Source organism: Pseudonaja textilis, chromosome 4, assembly GCF_049901715.1.
Source record: "Pseudonaja textilis isolate UNSWEBS1 chromosome 4, rPseTex1.2, whole genome shotgun sequence".
In the NCBI taxonomy this organism is placed as follows: Eukaryota; Metazoa; Chordata; class Lepidosauria; order Squamata; family Elapidae; genus Pseudonaja; species Pseudonaja textilis.
In genome coordinates, this window is record NC_141993.1 from 48,103,621 (window position 1) to 48,122,531 (window position 18,911).

General features: G+C 35.4%; 1 protein-coding gene across 4 annotated transcripts in view; it reads left to right on the forward strand.

Moving 5' to 3' along the window:
• Window positions 1-18,911, forward strand: part of SEMA4G (semaphorin 4G) — a 111,779-nt gene that overhangs the window by 36,295 nt on the left and 56,573 nt on the right. The window lies entirely within an intron of this gene.

Here is an 18,911-nt window from a genome sequence, read left to right on the forward strand (position 1 = left end):
TATTAACCAGACTGGTCTTGAAAAAGCCTGTTCATTTTTTTAATCAGGCAAGGTTAGCTATGACATTTCATAACTTCTTTTTATGAAATAATTCTTATGAAAGGAAATTTAGAGCAGCTACAGTTAGTGGGTACTATTTTAAAAAATTAAACCAGAACAGCTATTTTGGATTCAGATGATGGAGCAATAGAGAAATTTTTAATCATTGTCTGCAGGTTCAGTTACCCAAAAGTAATACATAGATTCAAGCATTACTTTTTGACAATGTGAATTTCAGGCCTAGAAAGATAACTTGGTATTGCTGCAGCAGGACAAAATACATCAAGCATCCAACCTCTCCTTCCCTCCCTCAAGTGAATTTCCCACTTCTTTTATTAAGTTTTATAAACAGTGCTTTACAGAAAGAATTTCAGCAACTTTCTAGAATTGCTATTGTAGCTTTCATATTTATGAATTTTCACATTCTGCAGTACACTACTTCTCATTTTCCCCTTGGATTCATAACAAATTTTATTTATGAAGGCTCCGGATACATCCCACTCCCTGTTGATGTCACTAAGTAACGTGTATCAAACATAAATGCCTTATGGCGAAAATCTTTACACGTACAATGTGCTTATTTATGTTGGGTCAATGTGGGCCAAGATTCTATTTGATCACTATTCTAGTTCATATAAAGAATAGTATGTATACTTTGTACATGTGATTTATTTCCTCCTGTGGATAGATTAACTCAAAAATAAAAGTGTTTGCAGATTTGCATCATTTAAGTAATACTAACGGGAGGGTTTGGTAGAAACTCACATGATAAGCAATTTGGAATTAAAGATTGGGAGTCTCTTGGATGCAGATGTTGCTGTGCCGCATAATGCAGACTTAGTTTAGTTGCAGAATGGCTTAAACCAAAGATCCCTTCAGCTTTTAAGAAAACAGAAATGTTCATATCTTTAAGCCGGATTAGTATGAATTATAAAAGAATATTCTGTTGATTAATGATAACCTAGGAGGCAAACCTAATTTTCATGAATGAGAAGAGGTAATTGTTTAACTACCATATGGGAGAGATTTTAAAGCTGATCAAATTGAAGAAAATATTATCTTTATCTGATTAAAAATACTTGAGTTGTCAAATAGAGACATCTGTTATTTCTTTGTTATGAAATGTTGTCCTAGAATCTGTTGAATGTTACATAATTCATGACTAAATTTGCATAGTTTGCAACTAGTAGTAATGAGTTGCAAGAATATCCAAGAGAGATTTGGCTTTGTATTCCAAAGGAAAAAAAAGCTAAATCTAAGAAATGACTTTCTTTCAAAGCTGCCACCTGCAGCTTCCTTTCTTTTCTGAAGCCAAATTTAGTCCAAAGTATTGTGTGTTAATTAACCTGCAGTGGAGCAACCTGTGAGCCAGGAGAGGCTATTCCTATAAATCTCTCCTTTCCCCTTCAGCAGTTTCCTGTTTAACTTTTCAAATGATAATTTCAGATGATAATTTGGGCAGCTTTTACAGTTTATCTGAGAAATATTAGTCAGGTATATTCGTTTCAGGTATGATATCACCATGAACATATTTTATAAGGAAAAACTTTGATCAGACTGAAGGCCCCTCTGTTCAGCATTCTGTTTTCCCAATGAGCCACCACTTCCCTCTGAGAAGCCCTTAAGCAGGATTGAGATGGAACAGTCTACTTTCTCTTTCTCAGCAATAAGTATTGTAATTACATGCACTCTGCCTAGAGTAATGTAAAGAATGAACAGGAGGGAGAAATAAGGGCAATAGAAACCTCTGTGTGTGTGTGTGTTTGTGTGACGGGGGGAAGCCTTCAAAATATTTTATTTATTTATTTATTTATTTTTGTCGATTGCTTACAAGATAATAGGTATAAGTAAAAACATAGTTATGAATACATGGATACATATAAGAAAAATAAAAAATAAAAATAAGAGAAACAATAGGACAGGGACGGTAGGCATGTTGGTGCACTTATGCACGGCCCCTAAATATAAATATAAACACTACTGGTTTCAACTAGGTTCTGGGTCAAATAGGAAGCTGATGAACAACTGTATAGTATAATAAAACAAGAAAATGACTTGGAAGTTCCAGAACAATCCAAGCAGCATTGAAGAAAAATGAGCAGATGAAACTAGGAAGTAGGAAAACCTGCCATCAGAGTATCATTGCAATAGTGCAACTGGCATTAACCAATAAAGCAACCATCTCCCCCACCAGAAACTTTTAGAATTCCAATGAAATGAAAATGGGAAATACTTGCTAACATCAATAAACAGATGCAGAGCTAATCATCATTGTTAAAAACATTGAGCCTTCAAGAAAAACCTGAGCGAATCCAAAAACATGGAGACAAACGGGGTGGAACACCATAAAGAACAGGAAGAACAATCAGACTAACATAGCCATCTTCATCTTATCCATACTCAGCTTGAGGCAATGGAGGACATTCAAGTATTAATAAGATATTTTGATAGTTTACCATGTATTTCCCTCAAGAATCAGAAAATCTGATATTTTCAGCATAACAGTTATATCGAAGGACTGATCAGGAATGATGGCACTAAGGGGAAGAGAGTAAATGTAACCCATAATTAATCCCCAAGGGAATTCCCTGTAATAGGAAATTCCTGGCATTATAAGACTTTCACCACCAAGTGCATAGTCAGTAAATGTCAACCATCTTACAGGCTAAACCAGCAAACTCCTGGGACATCTTTTTACCAAGAGTATAACTTTACTGAAAATTCCATATGGGTACAGAATGAGAAAAGACAATTCTAATGGTTTTCCCCGTAAACAGCATGGGAAAACTTTCCTTCCTCCCTCCCCCCCCATCTTCCCACTGCCCATTTGTTTAGCCAATCAGTATACTCGTTTTGTTTTGGGAATGGTCTTTCCACCTCAGACTTTCCCAGCCGATTTCCCACCTGGGGGTGCTGGATTTGTCTCAGGCTTCAAGTCAACACACTTGCATTCCTTTGCCCTCCTCGATACCTCTTGCTGCATTCCAATGCCTTCCCTCCCCACTCCTGTTGCTGCTGTCTGGTTGTGAGTGAGGTTGCGTGGTGAGCCGACTATGACAGTAATGCTCAAGAACCACTATCCAAACAGCAGTAATTGGTGGTGAAGTACATCAGAGATACGGTACTCTCATTGTGAATAATTGTGTAAGAACAGGACAGAAGTAAAGCACTGAGATTTTAACCACCATCATTCAGAACTCAAGATTGTGCTTTCTTGAGCTACTGTACCTGCTTGAAACCCTAATTGGTATGGATCTGGTTATAAAAAGGAAGCAAATGCAAATTGATAATTTGAACACAAAGAAGGTGTCAGAGAGCGTTGCTTCAACAAAGGACAAAGAAAATTATACTTCAAGAGTCTTGAAAATTGTCAGCAGTTAAAGAACAATTCCCCAGTCAGATAAAACAAGACAGAGAAACAGATGAAAGTGTAGGTGGCAGGCAGGAAAGGGATCAGCCAAGAAAGATAATGTAAGAAGAGCCCTGCCCAGTTTTTAGAATGCTTTCTCTGAGACAGGAGTCTATTCAAATACTGTAGTAGTAGAAGACAGTTTAAAACAAGGTGGAGGTGGAGAGCTGGTGGAAGAAAATAACGAACAGTGTTTGCCATTTTGTTAGAGAAGAATTCTTGTAACCCTTCAATTGAAAGCCCCTTCTCCAGCACAAGTAAATAGCACCAATAGAGAATGAAAGCTAAAGAAGAGCTGCCGAGTCCTGCCCTGAGACTGAATGGAACATGAAAGAAGGCCTGCTTTGCCTCTAATAGGCGAGAAGAGGCACTTCCCAACCCTCTTTCTAGCCTTCTAACCAGACTTCTCTCTCCCCCTCTTCCCTCAGAGTCGCAGATCTTCATGGTCAGTGGGGGGAGGCACATAGCACAAATCTAAGATAGGGAGTATTCCAATCCAGAGGAGTATTTTTGATATAAATGGCTTGACTACACAAGTGAGGTAAAGGAACAGCAATAGTAGATTCTGTGGAAAAGGAAGGGAGAGAGAGGAAAAGGGAGGTTTGAAAGAAATGCAAAAAAACAACAACTCAACCCTGAAAGATTTATCTGAAAGCACAACTGAAAATGACTCACATATGAGATCCATGAATAATCACACAACATGCAGTTCCTGTTAGTGAAAGTTGAGACTGCATCCTGAATCTCAATTCATTTATTAGTTTAATTAAAAAGTCTGTCTAGTATCGAAATGTTGGGGAGGGGGACAGGAATGTCCTTTGTTTTAATTATTTCCCCCACATCATATATAATTTAATTATGATTCACATATTTTCCTCATGATCCCTTAACTTGCTTTTTTTAAAAAACTAAGAAATCTCAAGACTTTGCAGAATTTCTGTAGTCTGTCAATCATTTTGGTTGTCTTGTTATGCCATATTTTTTCAGCATTCTTTCTCAGGTTGGTATAGTCCAAGAGTGATTATGTTGTAAATAGATACACAGGCATTATGATACTGGAAGTTTTAGTTTGGATTTCATTCTTAATTACCCTCAATGTGGAACTTTAGCTTTCTAAAGCAACTACACATTGAGTTGATTTTTTTTTTTAATTCCAAGATTCCTATCTGACAATATCAGCACCAGCCCCTCAATGAATCTATAGTTAGCATTTTTGCCTTCTGCAACATGACAATAATTGGTTATATAAATTTTTAATTTTAACAGTAATTTATTCTTCTGTATGGGAATATGCTTTTAGAGTTCTTTGTTGTCATTAGCAAATTTTACAATCTCCCGGCTCACATCTAATTCCATAACACTTGTGAACCGGTAAAAAAACACTGGCTTCAGTAAAAGCTCATGAAAGGGAGGGACACTGTTTACATTCTCCATTATGAGAATTTTCAATTTATTCTTGTTCTCGGCATCCTATTCTTCATAAATTATTGATTCAGAAGATGAACCGTCTCTTATTCCATGGCTACTTTGTTTGCTGATGTCTTTTTAAATGAGGTACATCATCAAAACAATTTCACATCTGAGCAGTTTTAAGAATTCTTTGATGGGCAGCATAGGGAATGGGCGGCTTGTTTGTTTTCAGCTTGTCAATTAGCTTTAAATGGAATTCCTTCTCTTGACACCATTCTTTCACTCAGCAGCTCAGATTCTATTTCTAAAAATGTCTATTTAGGGAACAGAGTCTTTTCTTTTTTTTTCCTGCAGTGAAAACAAAAGCAAAGAATTCATTCAACTTCTCAGTCTCAAAATCCTTTCCCTTTCTATTATTATGTAATAGGTTAGCTGCTTCTACCAGCAGGTTCCCTGAATTGTGTTTGCAGGCAAAACCTACAGAATACAGTAGCTGTACACCAACTAAAAAAACAAAACGTGTTGTGGTTTAGCACAGTATATAAACCCATCTCTTTAACGGTCTGTATTTTCAACAGTAGAATATCATTGAACTTCAGTTCCAAGCAGCCCCATGATTAACATGGCTAATAATGATGGATGCCAGAAGTTATACTCTGATAACATCTGGAAGAACTCTAGGCCCCTGCCTTGGTTCTACATAATGCTTATAGCCTATTTCTACCCATCTGAACAATCAAAAAACATAACTGGGCTTCTTCTCCAGAGGCTACTCTTCTCAAGTACAAAGCCTCATTTGGCCACAGCAAGGAATTCATTCTTTGTTGATAGGAAATCAAAAATTGATGATACTTTTGCTTTATATTGCAATTATTTATGAGATGGTCCTTGCTTAGGCCAACAGTGCTATAATGACTTTCTGGACACAGTCATTTTTTAAAGTCCGAAATTGATGTAAAGAACTAAATATTGAAACAAATAATAAAACCTTCACCTTTTCGTCCATCTTCTTTATCATGGTCCACTTTGGAGTAGCAATCGTCATCTATCTATTTTGACCAAGACAGGCAATATTTTTCTTCTATCAAGATCACCACTAGCATGCAGCCCTAGCAGATTACCCACTGAGTAATCTGCTAGGGCTGCATGCCAGTGGTGGGTAAATCATCCAACTGATACCTTACCACTTTACTTTCTCTTTTGTTTCTGATGTGTTTCCTGTTTTCCCCTACACTATAAACTTTTGGGATTAGCAGCTTTTGATAACATTTGGTGCTATCAATTATACTATCCTTTTAAATCATCTGATACAATTAATGTTTTGCAGTAGTTGCAATCTTCTGTAGAGCTATCTCCAGAAAGTGGTATTGAGACATTGCTATTTCATAATGAACTAGGTTCTATTTTGTCCCCATGCTGTTGAATATCTAAATGAAGGTACTATTGGAAATCATTTGAAATTTTTAAGAGGATGTCATCAATATGCTGATGCAGTCTTCTGCATCATACCATCTAACTCCAAGGAAGTAATTAGTAAAGATTTGTAAAGTTCAGATAATGTTGAAGGGCTAGAAGAGGAAAAACAAAGTAAATTAAGATCAGGTAAAGCTACTGATGATCAATAAGAAACTGGACTTTAGGATGGAGGTTTAGACTTTTCAGGTAGGGACTGTATTACCCTTAAAAGAGCAGGTTTACAGTCAGGGATAATTATCCTTAGTTGTCACTGGTGGGTTCAGGTTAGAGTTAACCCTAACCCTAAGTCCCAGTACCGTGCCAGCTTCTATTCTTCCTTGTTAGCTTTGAAATACATTCCATTCTTGATCATATACCTTGTTGATACTTTAAAACTGTCAAGAGCTAGAAAGATAGGCTGCTAGCTGGTGCAAGATTTGAGAATACCAGTGTTGAACATTAGTTGCGTATTACTTACTAGGCACAGTTTAAAATGTTATGGACTGCTAAAGGGTTTAATGGTTTACAGCAAGCATGACCAACCTGCGCAGTGGTGGGATTCAAAAAAATTTATTACTGGTTCTGTGGGGGTGGCTTTGTGGGCGTGGTGTGGCTAGGTGGGCATGGTGGCCGTAGCAGGGGATGGATATTGGAAAATGCCCATTCTCTTCCCACCCCACTAACCTGATTTCCAGCTCTGTTCTCCTGTGCAGGGCAACAAAAGAAGACCCAGGCGATCAGCTGGGACTCGGGAGGCATCAAATAGATGGGGGTGGGGCCAGTCAGAGGTGGTATTCCGAACTACTCAAATTTCCACTACCAGTTCTCCAGAACTGGTCAGAACCTGCTCAATACCACCTCTGAGCCTCTTTAGGACCTAGCCTTTTGTATTAATCCTTTTGGTTCTGAGGTTTTCTGAAGATGCCCCACTGTCAGAAACTTGTATATCTTGTATATCTACAGGAAAAGGTCTTATCCTAGATTACTCCCAGGCTGTGAAAACTACTCCTCAGTAATTGCATTTGACTCCTACTCTTTCCTTTTGCCAGGCTTTTAATTGTTCATTGGTGACTGCAATCATTTTTTATAATACTGTAGCTTGTGTTATTTTCCATAGTTCATTTATCTTAGGCTCAAATATTGAAATTGTCTGAAAAAATATAGTAGTCTGTGAGTCAAGCCTTGGATTGCAAGTTGTATTTTGTGTTGCCTTAGACTAGAGAGCCAAGCTCAAAAGTAAGCTTTTTTCATACTCTTCTGTTGTGATTGGAAGGATCGGTCCTGTTGGGAGTTTTGACTCTGATGACTGTTAGATTGTGGATTGATGTCAGAACCAGGAAACGTTAATCTGAAGGGCAAGCCAGTTAATTAGCACGTTGCCTTAATGGGTATAAAAGGACACAGCTGAGCTGGTGCTTTTCGCCAGGAACAAAATGACTATTTTGAATGAGGACGTTACTGCAAAGAGCTCTCTGTTTGTTTGAATTTCGAAGGGGAGTCCTAACAGTTTCTGCCAGCCGTTATCTTGTTACTCCCTTCAGTTTGATTTGATTGTGAAACGGCTGCTTTATGTTTGTTCGTTTGAATTTCCAAGAGGAGACATAACACTCTTCCCCTTTTATTTATTGTGCTATCTATGCCATTAGATGAGAGCAATAGTGAAGTCTTACTTGATTCTGTATACAAATTAAATTGCATGAATCCAGACTTGAATTACATAACTTCTTAATCATTAGTGTTAGGATTTGCATAGATCACTCTATCTAATTCCTTTGCATATCAACTAGTTTATCACTTTTCACAAGTTAGTTTGGAGAATCACCATATTGTAATAGTTATATTTTCATGACAAGAACTTTAGCTAAATGATAATTAGTCTGTTACCTTTCAGATGCATTGGCTGTACAGTGTCCAGAATTCCTTTGGTCATGCTAGCCAGGAATTCTGAAAGTTGTCTTGGCAACACATCTGGAAGGCACCCAAATAGAAGTTTTAGTCTAGTACAACCTGCTTCTTATTTAAAGACAGTGGGGGTTGGGGTCTTTTGCCTTTGGTTTCTGGAATACATAGAAAGAGAGTGAAGCTTTAGCAAATTTTTAACTAGAATTCTCTAGTGGTATATATAACACTAATAAGTTTGTTCATGACTGCTATATCACACCATTATGTAATCAAAAGCTTCAGCAAAGTTTTCTAGCTTTTAAGCTATGAATAACTTCTCAGCTTTTAGCTTGTTAATTAGAATTGCTTTAATATTGAAGAAAAAAGTCTCTTTGCCATTTAAGTTTGCTTGCTTGGACTAGCAGTGTTTTTTTGATGAAATTTTAGCATTTTTGCAAACAGTCGTATTTCTAGTTCTGCCATGTGGAAGGCCAAACAGGGTCTTTCTATGATTCCAGTGTTATGTCTTGTGCTTATTTAACCAGGAACTCAGGACATATAGAACCAAACACGTTTTATTTTCCACTTCACAGCTAAAAGCACCACACACACACACACTTACATCTGCATATTTAACTGTCCAGATATTAGGTCCACATCGCAGAATAAATTGAGGCAGAGTGTGTATCATGCACTGTATCTCCTTCTGTCTGATCTCTAAGATGCTACAGTTCCTACTGATTTATAATTCCAGAAAGGCAGTCTTCTATCATCTCCTGGTGCCTTTCCATTCAAGTGCCAGTGCTTCATTTAGTTCTCTTGTTTTGAGAGTTATCAGAGTCCACTTTCCTTTAAGCCCTCAGAGCAGAGAAATACCATGTTTTATTATGTCTATGCCATAGTATAGAGCTTTTGATTACTTCCACTACAACCATCTTGGAAAAGACAGCACCCCCCACTTTTCTTTTTAAACACAAGGTGCATATTGTCTGATGTCTCAGTTACATTGACCAGTAGGAGGCATTGTGTGACTAATGTTGTCCTTTTAGGAACTTCTCAGATGTGAGTAGATGTTACTTTATATACATTATATCATTGTTTGGGAAATTACCTCTTTGAGAAATTTCTTCATGTTTTTCAGAACCATATCTGCTTATTTCTCACAAACCTTCATTGTATGGTTTTCCACATTGTGTATATTATATTCTTTCAGAACAAAGTTTTTTTCTATAGCTTTTTTGGGGGAGACTTATATTGTATATTCTATTTTTTTTAATTCACAGCATCACATAAATACAGTACATGACATAAGGTGTGGAGGTGTATCTACAAGAAGCAAACATCTACAACTAGTGCATATAATAATAACATGGTAACAATGGTAACAATGCATCACATTTCTCTCTGTATCCTCCTGCATTGTAGTTCTCTTATTAAGAGGAGTAGTACCCTGAGGCAGTCTGCTAAGAAACTACTTATAGTATACACTCTTATTTTGTACAGTCAGTATTTTTCTTGTGGATATGATAATATTGTCAAGTGCTTCTGTTCATTTGGCAAGATTCTGATGCATCTGTTTGCGTGCTAGAATCCTTTTATAGTGTAGTCAACCTTGAGTACTTTAAGATATGTGGACTTAATATCCTAGAATTCTCCAGCCAGTATGCTATGAAATCCACACATCTTGAAACAGCCAAGGTTGAGAAACACTGGTGTAGTACTTTTCCAATAATCTATATATCAAAGAATTGCCAAAATTTAAGGGTGGGGGGGAATCTTAGTGTCTAAATTTAGTTCTCTTTCCTTGGGTGTTGAAAGTGAATCACCAGATTTCCTTTGCTCCTAACAATTATGTGGAGAAAATCTACCTTCAATCTATCTCATACTGACTGGACCCTAAACGAATGTACAGTTGAACCCATACACGCAACCTTTTACAATGCTGTTACAAATCTGGGACTGGAACAACTAGTAACCAACAACACTAGACTAAACAACTGCCTCGATCTCATCTTCTGCAATAGTTTGAATTTAATTTACAGAATACAAACTAAAGAACCCTTTTCCAGCAGTGACCACAATATGATTGACTTTTGTCTCAACATACGTCCACACAAAAATCATCACAATGACATAATCCCCAATTATAACTTCAAAAACAGCAACTATGATCTTATAGACAACGATCTCTCATCCCTTGATTGTCAATCTCTATTCACTGCATGCAATACTGTTGAAGACCATTACAACGTATTTTTACTTGTTGTTGTAAACAACAACTCCCCCCAAAAAAAAACATTACCCATAACAATAAGGAAACTTCAATCCAAAAAGAGATCACTCTGGCGGAAAAACAAATCTGGTCACATTGCCAATTTCAAAAGCCGATACAAAAATTTATGCCACCAGATAAAGACTGTATGTACCAATTATCACATTAAACAAGAGGAAAACCTTCTATGCACCAATTCCACCCGCGGTTTTTACAATTTTGTAAACAACAAACTAAAAGACTCAAGGTCCATCCCACCCCTGATAGGACCCAATGGTAAAGACTGTAATGATGACACCATTAAAGCCAACATCTTTAACACATTCTTCGGCTCAGTATTTGTAAACAGCAATGGGTCATGCCCAGTATTTCCTAGCTGAGCCACAGACAACTACAATGATCTAATACATATCAATTTTACAGAAGACAATGTTGAAAAAGCACTATGCAATCTAAAACCATTTCTATCTATTGGACCAAATGGAATATGTGCCTACTTCTTAAAAAAGCTATCCACTGCCATAGCTAAACCTCTAAGCATAATCTTTGAAAAATCTTTCAGGACCAGCTCCTTGCCTAATGTATGGTCACCAGCCACGGTCATCCCCATCTTCAAAAAGGGAGACCCCAGCCTAATTGAAAATTGCAGACCAATCTCCTTATGCTGCGTCACCTGTAAAGTCATGGAATCAATTATTAACCAATCCATTATCCTCCATTTAGAGACAAAAAACCTACTCTCCAATAAACAATTTGGTTTCAGGAAAAAACTATCATGCAATCTGCAACTCTTACACTGCAAAAAAACATGGACTACACAACTCGATCAGGGCAAAGCAATAGACGCAATCTACATAGACTTCTGTAAAGCCTTTTTATCAGTGGTACACGACAAACTACTCCTAAAACTAAAATCTTATGGAATCTCTGGACAACTGCGTAAGTGGATAGAAGCATTCCTGTCAAACAGACAACAAATGGTCAAAATTGGGAGTGTCCTATCAAATTCTATACCTGTCAATAGTGGTGTCCCCCAAGGCAGTGTTCTAGGACCAACTCTCTTCATACTCTACATAAATGACCTCTGTGATCATATTAAGAGCAACTGCATTCTTTTCGCTGATGATGTAAAGCTGTTCAATACCACAGACAATACTGCTACCCTTCAAAAAGATCTTAACTATGTATCAGAATGGTCAAACAAATGGCAACTTCAAATCTCAACAAATAAATGCTCTGTCTTACATATTGGCAAAAAAAATCAGAAAATAAAATACAAGCTGAATAGTCAAGATCTTGTTGATGATCCAAGCTCTGTAAAGGACCTTGGAATACTCATCTCTAATGATCTAAGTGCTAGAGCCCACTGTAACTACATAGCCAAAAAGGCATTAAGAGTTGTTAACCTAATCCTCCATAGCTTTTTCTCTGGTAATATCACACTACTAACTGGAGCATACAAAACATTTGCTAGACCAATACTCGAATACAGCTCATCAGTCTGGAACCCACATTACGTATCTGATATTAGCACAGTTGAGAAAGTCCAGAAATATTTCACAAGAAGAGTTCTCCACTCCTCTACTCATTGTAGAATACCTTATGCCATCAGACTTGAAATTCTAGACCTAGAAAACCTTGAATTACGCCGTCTTCGGTCTGATCTAAATATGGTATATAAAATCATATATGCAATGTCCTACCTGTCAATGAATACTTCAGCTTCAACCATAACAACACAAGAGGACACAATAGATACAAACTCAAGGTTAACCACACCAAACTTGATTGCAGGAAATACGACTTCAGCATCAGAGTAGTCAATGTCTGGAATACTCTACCTGACTATGTAGTTTCTTCTCCAAACCCAAAAAACTTTAACCTTAGACTGTCTACTATTGACCTCACCCCTTTCCTAAGAGGTCTGTAGGGGGCGTGCATAAGTGCACCAATGTGCCTACCATCCCTGTCCTATTGTTTCTTTTATTTTTCTTGTATGTACCCATTTCATGTATTCATAACTCTGTATATACTTATACCTATTATCTTGTAAGCAATTGACAAATCAATTAAATAAATAAAAATAAAAAAATGAGTAGAATCAGAAGATAGGGGATTAGAAGGGAAGTATCAGCCCTCTCAGGTAAACCAGACCGAAATCACAATTTGATCTAATTCTTTATTGTAAGGCTACATTTACAAAATCTTGCAAGTCTAAAAGTGCTAACTTCCTGCTGCCACTTTTAACTGCATAATCGATTAGGGCGGGTGCTTCCTAAGTTTCTTTCTCTGATTCTTAAGCAACTGGGAGCTTCTGTCTCTCTTGTTTGATTGTTGTCTGATTGTTTCTTAGGCAGCATCTCTTCCCCTTGTTCCCCAAGGTCATCCACACATTCCATTTCAGGAAGTATTTTTGAGCAGCTTCCACTGAGATTCATCGTGAATTACTGTAAATATTTTTGAAGGTGTAGGGATAATATTGCAGTGGAGAATGGTGACCAGAGGATTAATGTTAGGTTGCAAAATCTTTCTGATTGTGAGCTTGCGTATTTGCACTCAGATAGCTGCTCCTTGTAAGTAAACTACAGAACCTGAAGTTTTTGTAATTGATTCATGAGTTGAGCAGCTGGGAATCAAAGATTCCACCTAAGCTCATAGCCACAATATAGCCTATACAGATATAAAGTTGAACCTCTTTTATTACTCATTTTGGATCTGAAGAGTTAAAGAGATATTTTATTTGTGGTAGGATAAGGAGGGTTTTTTTCTGAATCACAAATCAATGGGAAAAAAAAAAGATTTCAAAGACTTAAGAATGTCTTAAGCTTAGCAAGGAGATGATGTAAAAAAGTTTAAAAGAGATAAAGGGGACAGTTATTCTGAAAGGTTGCTTTTGAATAGATTGGAATTAAATTAGATAAATAACCTGGGCTTTAATGTGAGTGTGAGTGTGTTCTGTTTATTATTAAAAATTGCAGGCTATTGGTCAAAATAAAAATAAAGATAAGCATAATATGAACCTACTGTATTGTTTTTTTTTTAATAATTTTTTTTTATTTTTTAATAACAAAATAAACATAAACATACATAACAAAATAAACATAAACATACCACAAAAAACATAAAAAGATCCTTCTTCATAAATTTACATACAGTGCATCGATTGGTTTACCACTTTTTTTTGTGCATCCATTTCCTAGTCACCAGTATAATTATATTACATAATAGCTCATATTATCAATCAACAATTGTATAACCTAATATCATCACTAAAAAAAAAAAAAAATCATTTTTAATTTTGTTAATTCATATTTTAACGAGATAACTATAGTTTGCTTAATTTATTTTACAATAAATCATAAGATCATACCAAATCTACCTTAATAATGTTTTATAAAGATAATATTAAGAAAAAAAAATTTTTTTTATGCTAAATCTGAATATTCTATCATTATGTTTTATTATCTAACCATTGATAAAAAAGATCCCAAACTTCATAAACTTGTTTATCTTCTTGTTCTCTGATTTCAAATGTCAATTTGCTCATTTCAGCACAATCCAATATTTTCTTAATAATTTCTTCTTCTGATGGAATTTTCTCACTCTTCCAGTTCTTAGCAAATACAATCCTAGCCGCTGTTAATATATTTACAATCAGATACTTCAAATTTTTATTATATATATCCGGTAAGATTCCCAATAAAAAAATCTCTGGTTTCAAGTCTATATGTGTCTTTGTCATTTTTTCCAACCATATGCGTATTTTAGTCCAATATTTTCTAGCGTCCTCACAAGTCCACCACATATGGTAGTATGAGCCAGGTATCTGATGACATTTCCAACATTTTTCAGATTTGTTCTTAAACATTCTTGCAATTCTTGTCGGGAAAATGCCACCTGTAAAACATCTTATACAAGTTTTCTTTATAAGCTGTTGACATTGTCATTTTATAATTTTGAGACCACAATTTTTCCCAATTCTCCAAATCAATCCCATATCCAAAATTCTTCCCCAAACAATCATCGTTTCTTTAACTTGTTCCTCCTCTAATAAAATTTCCAACAAATAAGTGTATAATTTTTTAATCATTTTTCATCAGTACCTGTCAAGATCCTATCTAGATCAGTCAATTTATCATAAAAACCCTCCACTTTAGAATCTATAAGATACCTTGAATGTATTTGCGCATATGAAAACCAATTCATCTTTATGCCTTGTTCTTCTAGTTTTTGCATTGTTTTAAGTTCACTCTTTTCATCCAATATTTCCCCATATCTAACTGTTTGTTCCTTCTCATATATTATAGGATACGAAAAAGCTTCAATAGTTGATAACCAGACTGGGATTTTCAAATAACATTTTCTCTTAATTTTCTCCCAATTCAACCATAAAGACTCCCTTATATAATGCCTTCTAAAATAGCCCTGTGATTTGGTTCCCTTATACCACAGAAAAGCATGCCATCCCAGTAATAAATCATGCCCCTCTAGAGTCAACAATCTAGTCTTTCTTAATGTTATCCAATCCTTAACCCACATTAAATTTGCAGCTTGGTAATACAACTCCCAATTCGGGAGGCCAAAACCTCCTCTAATTCTAGCATCTTGCAGGAGTTTTAATTTTATTCTGGCTTTCTTACCTTGCCATATGAACTTCAACACAATTTTATTTAATTCTTCAAAGTAATCTTTACCAAGCCTGATTGGTATGGTTTGGAATAAATATAAAATTCTGGGTAAAATATTCATCTTGATTGTTGATATTCTACCTATCAATGACAATTGTAGATTTTCCCATTTTTTCAAATCAGATGCTATCTGTTGTTTAAGTTTGATATAGTTATTCTCTTTCAATGTAGTACATCTTGACGTCAAATATATCCCCAAATATTTGACCTTATTCGTAACTTGAATTTTCAATAAATCTGCCAGTTCATCTCTTTGTTTTAATAACATATTCTTTGTCAAGATCTTTGTTTTATCTTTGTTTATTTTCAAACCGGCCATCTCACCATAAATCTCTATCTTTTCCAGTAGCTTTAAAGCTGTTCCTAGAGGATCTTCCAAAATAAAACCAAATCATCCGCAAAGGCTTGTAATTTAAATTCCTCCTTCTTAATTTTTATTCCTTTTATATTTGGATCCTCTCTAATGTTTCTATTCAGCACTTCCAAAGTCAATACAAATAACAAAGGTGATAATGGGCAACCTTGTCTTGTGCCTTTTCTTATATTAATAGAATCTGTAAAATCTCCCTCTATCATCACTCTCTTCGTTTGTTTGTCATATATGGCTTCTATTGCTTGAATAAATTTTCTAGCAAAGCCCATCTGTTCCAATAACAAAAACATGAATCTCCAATTCACATTATCAAATGCTTTTTGGGCATCTAAAAATACCAAAGCCATTTGTTTTTCAGGGTGTGCCTCGTAATATTCCAAAGTGTCCAGAATTACCCTCATATTATCCCTAATTTGTCTCCTTGGCAGGAATCCATTCTGGTCAGGATGAATAAAGTTATTTAGATATCTTTTGAGCCTTTCTGCCAAGATGGAAGCAAAGATTTTGTAATCTGCATTCAGTAAAGAAATAGGTCTATAGTTCTTAATTTGTGATGGATCAGCCCCTTCTTTTGGAATAAGTGTGATATAAGCTTCTGACCATGTTTTAGGTATTTTCTTATTTAACATGGCTTCATTCATAACTTCTAACAATGGAATGCTCAATGATTCTTGTAATGTTTTATAAAATTCTGCGGGAGCCCATCTGGGCCTGGTGCTTTTCCATTATTCTGCCTATTAAGTGCTTCCGTTAGTTCCATCATTGTTATGGTACTTTCTAACATTTTTTCAGTCTCTTCAGGTATCTTGGGTAGGTTAGCATTTTGTAGATAACGCTTAATTCTTTCCTCATCAAAATCCTCCTGTTTATATAATTGTCCATAAAAGTCTTGGATAATTATCTTTTTCTCCTTGTTACCATAACAAATTTGACCTTTATCATCTATTAACTGTACTATTCTCCTAGATTCTTTCTCCTTTCTCAATTTGTATGCTAGCCACCTACCTGGTTTATTTGCATCTTCAAAATAGTTCTGTTTGGCACTTCTAATTTTTTGTGCCAACTCCTCTTTCTCCGCCTGACTCATCTTATGTTTAATTATATCCATTTTGAATTTAATATCTTTTTTCTGTGGCATATTCTGCAATTCTTTTTCCAGTTTTTTATAATCATCTTCTAAAGCTTTAATAGTTTGCCTCTTCCTAATATTTTTTTTCTTTGTATAGTCCATTATTAATCCTCTCGCATATGCCTTCATTGTATCCCAAACATTCTGCATTGAAGTATCTTCTTTTTATTTTTAATGAAAAAGAAGGCCAATTCTTTGTCCATCCATTGTGTAAAGTCTTTTTCCTTTAAGATAGCGTTATTTAATGTCCATCTAGATCTTCTTCTTTGTCCTTTCCATTTAATTGTCATAGGGTTATGGTCTGCCCATATACCCGTTTCTATATTTATTTCTTGAATGTTAGATATTAGTTCTGATGAGGTCCAAATCATATCTATTCTGGACCATGATAAATGTCTATTTGAATAAAAAGTATATTGCTGCGTTTTACCATTTCTTTCTCTCCATATATCTTTTAAATTTAATTCATCTACCATTTTAAAAAAGGATTTAGGAGAGTCTTTCTATTTTGTTTTAATGCTGTCGCTGTATAGTCCAATTTATTATCTACAATTCCATTAAGATCTCCCATCATAATTATATTGACATGGTCCAGTCCAATTAATTTCATATGTAACTTTTTATAAAATTCTTCTTGTTTATCGTTCGAGCATAGATTGCAACAAGTAATATTTTTATATTGTTATCCACTATTTCAACCATTAATACTCTTCCATCTTCATCAGTATAAACCAATTTTGCTACAATAGTTTCTTTAATATACAGGACCACTCCTCTTTTCTTACAGTTAGTCAAGGAAGTAAAAATTTTCCCCAGTTTTGGTCTTACCAATAATCGTTGATGTTGTTTTTTAATATGTACTTCTTGTAGGCAAATTATCTCAAATTTTAACTTCTCTAATTTATGAAAGATTTTTCTTCTTTTAATAGCTGAATTCAATCCATTTATATTCATAGAAATCAATTTTTTTTCCTCCATGGTTATGTTTTATATTTAGGTCTAACAGTTCTTGTGGATCTTACTTCACGTTGTTCTTTGGTCTCCATTTGTCCACCTACCGCACCTTCTTCCTTCCCGATCTCATCTGGTCTTCTTGAGGCTCAATTGCAAAGGTTTCTTTTTCTGTCTCTATTTCTCTTCTTCCAAAAAATTTGTTGTGGAATATTTCTGCTTTCTCAATTGAGTCGATTCTGTGTCTCTGTTCTTGCCATATAAACATTAATCCTTCTGGGATCAACCATCTATAATTCACGTCTTTTTCCAATAATTTTTGGTCAAAAATCGATATTCTCTTCTCATCTCTCTCACTCTTCTGGGGACTTGTTTTAAAACCATAATCTCTTTACCTTTATATTTCAGCCCCTTATCTCTTGCGACTTGTAATATTTGTGTTTTAATAGTCTTCTTAGTAAATCTGACATGAATCTCCCTTGGTAGCTTATTCCTCATTGCATATCTTGTAAAAACACGATATATCTCATCTACTCCGTCCATCATCTTTTCCTCTGTTATCTCCAAGGCTCCAGCCAGAATTTCTATCATTACAGCCACCAAATCCTGTCCTTTTTCTTCCTCAATATTTTGAAATCTGAGATAAAATTCTGACCTATCCATCTCCCACTTCAACATCCCATTTATATCTTGTTGCACCGTTGTTAATTTGCTAACAATATTTCCAATTGTCTCATCTCTTTGTTTATCTTTCTCCTCGATTTTTTGGAGTCTCTCCTCCTGTTTTGCCATCATCTGTTGAAAGTTTTCAATTTTTTCATCAGTCTTTGCAATTCTTTGTTCAATACTCTCTGTTCTTTGGTCAATGCTTATTTTGAGTTCTTGTATTCCTTGTATAATCGTTGCTAGATCCATTTGTACTTTATCTTGCTTCGCCATTATTGATAGTCGTCCTCCAGTTGATGGAGAAGCAGGAGCAGAAGTTGAACTGCCAGAACCTACTGTATTGTTGACTGTAACTATAGAGATGTGGATTATATGTTGATTAATTACAGAGTGGCATTAGAGACTAAAGTATTAAAAGACAAAAGAGGAAAAAAGTGGGGAAGCTTGCTTTTTCCTTTTCCCATTTGCAACATGTTTTCATTTGGATTATAATATAATGGCAGGAACTCAAAAAGTAGCAAAGTTGGGTGAGGGAGGATTGTGTTAGAGCAATCTGAAGTGAAGAATTGCACCATATTTTCTTCAGAAAAAAATTAAACAACTTTCCAGTATATTAGCTGAACCATTGATAACTAAAT